Source organism: Aethalodelphis obliquidens, unplaced genomic scaffold, assembly GCF_003676395.1.
Source record: "Aethalodelphis obliquidens isolate GAN/ISIS:26980383/991018 unplaced genomic scaffold, ASM367639v1 scaffold23, whole genome shotgun sequence".
Taxonomy (NCBI): Eukaryota; Metazoa; Chordata; class Mammalia; order Artiodactyla; family Delphinidae; genus Aethalodelphis; species Aethalodelphis obliquidens.
Window position 1 is genome coordinate 8,842,163 of NW_020837967.1, and position 9,212 is coordinate 8,851,374.

Below are 9,212 nucleotides of genomic sequence, written 5' to 3' on the forward strand. Positions count from 1 at the left end.
TTTTTTTGCGGTACGTGGGCCTCTCACTGCTGTGGCCTCTCCCGTTGCGGAGCGCAGGCTCAGCGGCCATGGCTCACGTGCCCAGCTGCTCCGCAGCATGTGGGATCTTCCCGGACCGGGGCACGAACCTGCGTCCCCTGCATCGGCAAGCAGACTCTCAACCACTGCGCCACCAGGGAAGCCCAGGTACTTGACTTTTGATTCTCTAATTTGCTGTTTGGCAAGAAATGTTTCACTCTACTAGAAAGTTAACAGTTCTAGGGTCCAACAGAGAAAATATCCTTTTATGTGTGGGTGTGTGTACTTTGTTTTTTGAGTTTGGTAAACTTAAACTTCCAAAGCTAATGTGCTCTGAACTCAGCAGAATATTTAGAACGACTGTTAAAGGATGAATATTATAATACAAACTCAGGCCACAGAATTCTTTAAAACTATGAGATTATTTATAGCCATTAGACTATCCTGTCTCATTTTAAAAATAATAAATATATAATGAAAATCTACTTTCAAATATTTTTGATACTTTGTTCATCTTGGATTTTTGCATTAAATTTTATTTTTTAAATATTATATTCAAATGTTATTTATTTTGATTACTGAGTTTTTTGTGCCATCATAAATTCTGTGCCCAAGATGGGTGGCTCGCTCCTATCACAGTATCCCAGTCTTGATCTACAGCTCATATTCAAATCTTATCAATTTTCCCAACATTAGTCTCAATAGCGGTCTTCTCCCATCCATGATCCCATATGGATTCATGCATTGCACTTCTCTGTTTATGTCTCCTTATTCTGGAGCTGTTCCTCAACCTTTTCTTTCTTTCTTTTTTTTAAAATTAATTTTATTTATTTATTTTTGGCTGTGTTGGGTCTTCATTGCTGCGTGAGGGCTTTCTCTAGTTGTGGCTAGTGGGGGCTACTCTTCGTCGCGGTGCGCGGGCTTCTCACTGGGGTGGCTTCTCACTGTGGTGGCTTCTCGTTGGGGAGCACAGGCTCTAGAAGTGTGGGCTCAGTATTGTGGCTTACTTGCTCTAGAGCGCAGGCTCAGTAGTTGCGGCCCACGGGCTTAGTTGCTCCACAGCATGTGGGATCTTCCCGGACCAGGGCTCAAACCCATGTCCCCTGCATTGGCAGGTGGATTCTTAACCACTGCACCACCAGGGAAGTCCCCAACCTTTTCTTTCTTAACCTTGATATTTTGAAGGGAATAGGCTAGTTATTTTGTAAAAGGTCAATTAAAAAAAAAAACTATGGAGACAGACTTCATTCAAGGAGAACAGTCAACAGTGATTACATTATGGCTTAAATAGGCTTCATGGTACTATTATTTCTACTATTTTTATCATGGAAAAATATTTTTCCTTCTAAACAGTTAATTTTTCATCAAACTTTTAGAATGTAGTCCATCTATAAATTCGATATAATGTTCAAATTCAGAGATTAATGAATTGGTAATAAAATGTCCTGAACTAACTCTTGATGCGTGAAAATCAAGATAGGATGGATTTTTCATGCTCTCAGTTCCTGGACGAGCCACTGCAGGCCCTTTGCACATGCCCGTGCCGTTCCTCTGACTGTAATGCTTTTCCCTTTCTTTTGCCTAGTTAATTTCTATTCATCCTTCAGGGCTTAGCTCATTGTATCTTCTTCAGTGAAGCTTCCCTTTACTTGGCACACTGGATTCAGCCCCTTTAACCATTTATATGCTTTCATTTTACTTAGACTTCTCTTTGGTAGCACTTATAATTTTAATTAAGTAATTATGTCAGCGTGTACTTAAAGCCTATCTCCCCTGCCAGAATATAAACTCCATGATGACATCTGTCTTATTCAACACTGTTTCCCTAATAACTTCTGAATTATTCCTCAGACTCAAAAACAGGAAGAAATGATATTATGGGTGATGCATTAAGTAACTCCCAACACAGTTGCATATTAGGCTCTTAAATACCTGTTTGTTTGCTTTTCTTCTACTTATTCAGTTGAGGGCCATGTGCTAGCGATAGTTAATAACTGTTTTCTAAAAAGATGAGGACTAAGATCCTTTTATCCAATGAACAGGAAAAAATGTTAAAAAAGCACTTGAAGTGAGAGATTAGCCAGTGTGTCTCTGTAAAACACAAGGGAAATGATATCCATATTATTTTGTATTTAAAATGCCTTATTTTTATGCATGCTCCATCAATAATAAGTACTTTAACTAGAATTTACCAAGTTCTTGCTCTTCATAAATTGACAGCCTCTTATTTTGTAGGTTATAGTGCCATCATGTGGATACTTCATTTTCCTAAAATAAAATGTAACATTTTTGTAACAGAGACTAGAAAACTATGATTGGGAAACACAGCCATTCCCACACCCAGGCAAAACAACTTATAATTCAGTACTGGTTCCTAAGACCAGCTGTGTATAGATTCACTTGGGGACTTCTGAATCTGAGTTGTAAGCGTACAGAATTTGGAAGCATTCATTTAAATGGTAAAAGAAGCCTTACAAGATGTGGCACAATAAAAAGAAACGAAATTGAGCTATTTGTAATGAGGTGGATAGACCTAGAGTCTGTCACACAGAGTGAAGTAAGTCAGAAAGAAAAAGACAAATACCGTATGCTAACACATATATATGGAATTTAAGAAAAAAAATGTTATGAAGAACCTAGGGGTAAGACAGGAATAGACACAGACCTACTGGAGAACGGACTTGAGGATATGGGGAGGGGGAAGGGTGAGCTGTGACAGGGCGAGAGAGAGGCATGGACATATATACACTAACAAACGTAAGGTAGATAGCTAGTGGGAAGCAGCCGCATGGCACAGGGATATGGGCTGGGTGCTTTGTGACCGCCTGGAGGGGTGGGATAAGGAGGGTGGGAGGGAGGAAGATGCAAGAGGGAAGAGATATGGTGACATATGTATATGTATAACTGATTCACTTTGTTATAAAGCAGAAACTAACACACCATTGTAAAGCAATTATACCCCAATAAAGATGTTAAAAAAAAAAAGATGTGGCACATATATACGATGGAATATTAGCCATAAAAAGAAACGAAATTGAGTTATTTGTAGTGAGGTGGATGGACCTAGAGTCTTTCATACAGAGTGAAGTAAGTTAGAGAAAAACAAATACCGTATGCTAACACATATATATAGAATCTAAAAAAAAAAAATGGTTCTGATGAACCTAGGGGCAGTACAGGGATAAAGATGGAGACGTAGAGAATGGACTTGAGGACATGGGGAGGGGGAAGGGTAAGCTGGGACAAAGTGAGAGAGTAACACTGACATATACACACTAGCAAATGTAAAATAGATAGCTAGTGGGAAGCAGCTGCATAGCACAGGGAGATCAGCTCGGTGCTTTGTGACCACCTAGAGGGGTGGGATAGGGAGGGTGGGAGGGAGACGCAAGAGGGAGGGGATATTGGGATATACGTATGCATATAGCTGATTCACTTTGTTATACAGCAGAAACTAACACAACGTTGTAAAGCAATTATACTCCAATAAAGATGTTTAAAAAAAAAAAGAAAGAAAGAAAGAAAAAAGAAACCTTACAAATACAATAGCTGAAGATTCGTGCAGTTCCTATGGATGGTCAGGTTTTTTTTTTCTTAACTTACGTTTATTGGTTTATTGTAAAGGATACAGGTGAATAGCTAGACAAAGCTAGATGAAGAGGTACATAGGTCTGGAAGTGTCCCAAGTGCAAGAGCTTCTGTCCCTTGGAGTTGGGGTGTGCCACGCCCCCAGCACGTGGATGTGTTCACCAACCTGGAAGCTCTCAGAATCCCATAGTTTAGAGATTTTAAGGAGGCTGCATCATGCAGGTAAACACCAGCTCCCTTTCCTCCCTGGAAGCTGAAAGTTCCAAGCTTCAAATCATGGCTTGGTCTTTTGGGTGACCAGACCCCAGACCAGAAGCTATCCAGGAGGCCACCAACAGTTACTTCATTAGACCAAAAGATGCTTCTACTTTTTATGGCTGAGTAATATTCCATTGTATTGGGTTGGTCAAAAAGTTCGTTCATGTTTTTCTGTACCACCTTACTGAAAAACCCGAATGAACTTTTGGCCAGCCTAGTATATATGTACCACATCTTCTTTATCCATTCCTCTGTTGATGGACATTTAGGTTGTTTCCATGTCCTAGCTATTGACATATATACACTATTGATACTATGTATAAAATAGATAACTAATGAGAACCTACTCTATAGCACAGGGAACTACTCAGTGCTCTGTGGTGACCTAAATGGGAAGGAAATCCAAAAAAGAGGGGATATATGTATATGTACAGCTGACTCACTTTGCTGTACAGCAGAAACTAACACAACATTGTAAAGCAACTATACTCTGATGAAAATTAATTTTAAAAAAAAGATGCTTCTATCACTCAGGAAATTCCAAGGGACTTAGGAGCTCTGTGTCAGGAACCAGGGGCAGTGACCATATACATATTTCTTATTACGTTACAATTAGCCATTCTATAGGTGCACTGAGGTATCTCACTGTCATTTTTTTTTGCATTTCCCCAGTGACTAAGGATGTTAAGTTGAGTAATGTTTCATGTGTTCATTTTCCCTCTCTATATCTTTGGTGAAGTGTCTTTGCTCATTTTTTAACTGGTTTTTAAATTTTCTTACTACTGACCTTTGAGAATTATTTACACATTCTGGATGAAAGTCCTTATTATATGAGTGTTTTGTAAGTACTTCCTCCCTGTCTCAGCTTGTATCTTTATTATCCTAATAATGGATTTCGAAGAGAAGTTTTTAACTTTGATGAAATCCAGTCTATTAATTTGTTATTTTATGGATCAAGCCTTCAGTGTCATACCTAAGAAATCTTTGCCTAAAGAACAAAGATTTTTCTTGTATGTTTTCTTCTGGAAGAATAATAATTTCAGGTTTTACTGACCAGGTTTTTAAAATTTCCTTTATTTATGGTTAGGAGGCTGTGAAAAAGAAATCATGGGCCAAAGTCTTTTTGCCATGTTCTGAAAAGGCAATATCCAAAGGTAATACTCTTTACATTAATACCCATTTTAATATAAAGAGTAAACAATCATCTCAAACTTGCCCAGGAGAGCAATAAAGTCTAAGGAAAAGCCTTCTTTATCTCAGCACATGGCAAACTCATTGCTTAGGCCAAAAATCTGATTATAATCCCTGAGGTTTTTCTTTCTCTCACTTAGAAGTGGCAAACCCATTCATGCTACCTCTAAAATAATTCCCTAATCCATCCACTTCTCACTATCTTCTATGCTAAAAACCCTAACCCAAGACACTAGCATCTCTTGCTGTGACATTGCGATAATATCCTAACTGGTGTCTCTGTTTCCATTCTTGCCCCCTGTTACGGACTGAACTGTGTCTCCCTACTCAAATTCATATGTCGATGTCCCAACCCCCATTACCTCTGAATGTAATCATGTTTGCAGATAAGGTCTTTAAAGAGGTGATTAAATTAAAATGAGGCCCTTAGCATGGGGACCTAATCCTATATGACCGGTATTCTCATAAGAAGAGGGAGAGATCCCAGGAGTGTGTGCACAGAGGGGTGAACGTGTGAAGAGACAGGAAGCCATCTGCAAGCCAAGGAGAGGGGCCTGGAACAGATGCTCCCTTTATGGCCCTCAGAGGAAACCAACCCACCGGCTCCTTGATCTTGGATTTCCGGCCTCCAAAACTGTGAGAAAACCAATTTCTGTTGTTTAAGGCAACCCAGTTCATTGTATTTTTGTTGAGGCAGCCCTAGAAATCCAATATACCCTTCTACAGCCTAGTGAATTTTCAAAATATGGTAAACCAAATCATATTGTTACCCATGCTTAAAAGCCTCCAAAGATTTCCCAATGTGGTTAAAATGAAATCTAAACTTCTTACCGTAGCGTACAAGGTCCTACAAGACCTGGTCTTTGTCTTCCTTTTCAATTTCATGCTGTAATACTCTCCTCTTTGCTTGCTATGCTCTGATCATACTGGCTGTCTTTCTAGTCCACAAACACACCAAACTCATCTCTTCTTCAGGCTTTTTTCATGTGCTGTTTCCTCTGCCTGGAAATCTTGTTCTGTAGATCATTGTGTGACTGGCACCTTCTCTGTTCAGAGAGGACTTTGCTAATTGTCTTAGCTAACACATTACTCCCATCACTTTATTCCATTACTGTGTTTAATTTTCTTTATTAATTGCTAGATTTCAATGATCTGTTTCATTTGTTCACCTGGTTATTATCTGCCTCTCCTCACTAGAATGTAAGTTCACTGAGGCCAGGACCCTATGAATGCTGTGCCTGGCACCTAGGACATTACATGACACATAGTAGGTATGCAATAACAACACAGTGAATCAGTGAATGAAAGAAGGATGTGTAAATACATGTATAATTCAGCCTGGTTGAAGTGTTTAGGTTTTTTTTAAAAAAAATAATTCAATAAATATTGACCACCTTTGTGACAACTGACAAGTTCTAAGGAGACTCAGGCAGTCCTATGGAGAGGACACACGGACCACATGGAAACAAGGCCTCCTCCCAGCAGTCATGGAGGGACTGAGGCCTTCTGCCAACAGCAACACGGGTGAGCCCAGAAGCAGATCTTCCAGCCAGTCAGCCCTTCAGTGATTGGAGCACAGGCCAGTATCTTGACTGAAATCTCATGAGAAACCCCAAGCAAGAACCATTCAGCCAAACCCCTCTGAAATGCCTGACCCACAGAACCTGGGAGAAAATAAATATTTATTCTTTTAAGCCAGTGAGTTTGGGGATAATTTGTTGCACAGCAACAGATAACTGATAAATTCACAAACCTGGAATCTAGGATTCGTCCTTGATAACTTTCTCCTCCTTCAATTCCAATGTCAAAGCCATCTACCCATCTCCCAAATCTTCCATTTCTCCCTGTCTTCCCCTCCACTATCCTAGTCAGTTCTCTCTTAGGCAAGTGCAATAATTTTTAAACTGTTTAGACTGCATCCATTTTGGCCTCCCTTTAGTTCTCCATACGGAGGCTAAAGTGTTCTCTTCCAAACACACAAATCTCATGAACTCCTCATTTCCCTCTAAATACTTACAATGACCTATGATAAGTGCTAAATTCAAGGTAATCTCAGAGATTACAGTACACAGAAAGGAGCAACAGGGCTTCCCTGGTGGCGTGGTGGTTGAGAGTCCGCCTGCCGATGGAGGGGACGCGGGTTCGTGCCCTAGTCCGGGAAGATCCCACATGCTGCGGAGCAGCTAGGCCCGTGAGCCATGGCCGCTGAGCCTGCGCGTCCGGAGCCTGTGCTCCGCAACGGGAGGGGCCACAACGGTGAGAGGCCCGCGTACCGCAAAAAAAAAAAAAAAAAAAAAGAGCAACAAACTTATTGCGAGTAGGAATCAGGTCTCCTACTTTTTTATTAATAATTTTTCAATAGATAATATATGAACATGGTACATAATTTTGATGACACCAGAGGGCATACCATGAAAGGTACAACTCTCTCCTGTCTCTATGCCCCCAGTTCTCTCCAGAGGCTACACTTATGTAGTTTTTGAATATATCTTTCTAGATGTACTTTATAAATATCTATTGACAATTATGGGAAGTGCTTGAAGTAACCTACCCTTGTCTCTAAAATCTTGACCTTCAGCCTGCTTTCAAACCCATTTCCTATAAATTCCTTTTCAGGTCATAACCACTCTGCTTTCAAAACCATGTAAAGGCAATGCAGATATATTTTATCCTTTTTCTTTATTGCCAGAAGGAGTTATAATGATAAGAGCAAACCCACACATTTTGATTTAGCCTCCAGCCCTCTAACCCTTTAATTCTTTGTTTCAATAATTGTTGAGGATATATTTTTTTCTCATCTTTCATAACTCTCTACATATAAAATACATTGTCTCATGCCAACATCTCATTTTGCGTGTGAAATTTTTTTCTTACACTGTTTGTTGTTGTTTTTAATTTAAGGAGGCTGCTTCTTTCAGGATCCAGGTTCATGGCTTTTCATAAAGCTTGTGACTAACATTAGTTGTACTCCCTTTATTGGATATAATTATTTAATTTTTTTGTAACCTAAATCCAGGCCATCACATTTAACCCTTGTTAAACGTCATGCTGTTTGTTTCATTTCTGGAACCTGAATATATCTTTAAGAATCTTGATTCTGCAATGACCTACAAATTGAATTAATTTGACATTGATTTATTGAGTGCCTAGTATTTGCACATTACTATGCTTTCCTAAAATTTCACCTATCTTTAGCACAACTAAGAATTAGAAAAGAAGCCCAGCAATCCCTTCTTCCCCACCACACCAAGGTTCTAGGCAACCGAGAAAAATGAGGAGTCAAAAAGACTGAGAAAGCAAAAAGGTCAGGAAAGAAAAGAGAAGGAGGCCAGAAAGTCAAGAGGCTAAGCTCAATGGGAAAAGTAGAGAAATGTCTTGCACCACCTTCTGGGCTGTGTGTGTTTCATAAATGTGTATGTACGTTTGTGTCATAGTAACATTGTTTTTGTACAGCTAATAGACTGTATTTAAGCTCTTCCAGATGTCAGAGACAGAAATGATTTACCATAACGTTAATGAATCTTGAACTTCCTTTCCAAGGCCCTCTGTGGGGCTCTAACGTGTTTTTAATTTGTAATTTTATATTCTTTTTCTTAAAGATGACCCTTCCAATCCCAGATCTGGTGAGGTTACATTTTACCGTGAAGTTTTAGAATAAATAGAGGGGGAAGGATGAATGGGGGACAGAATATGAGGTCAATGTTAGTTCAGACAGGCTGAATGAAAATGTTTTGAGTCAAGTAGATTTTTTGTGGGACTACCCGGAAGTCTCATTGGTTTCTGGCTTTGATCATTTGCAAAAATCCAACAGATTAGACACTGAATGAAAAAATATCAAGAGAGCTTTACATACTGATTAGAGAGCTTTTCATACTGATTTTACAACTAGTTCTTTCCCTTAATAGCATTATTCACTTTAGGTTTTATGGAATTTCAACAATTTGGACTGGAAATAACGTTGAATGTCACCTAGTTCAAGTTTCTTATTTTATTACTGAGGCACAGACATTTAAATGACTTGTGTGATGTTACAGCTACAAAACAGATCTCCTGTTTCTTGTGCTCTATTATGTCTACTCCCTCTAATTAGAAACTATTCCCTTTGGTGTGCTAAAATGAGAGCAATAAGCTGAACACTAGCTGTGCTACTACCGATG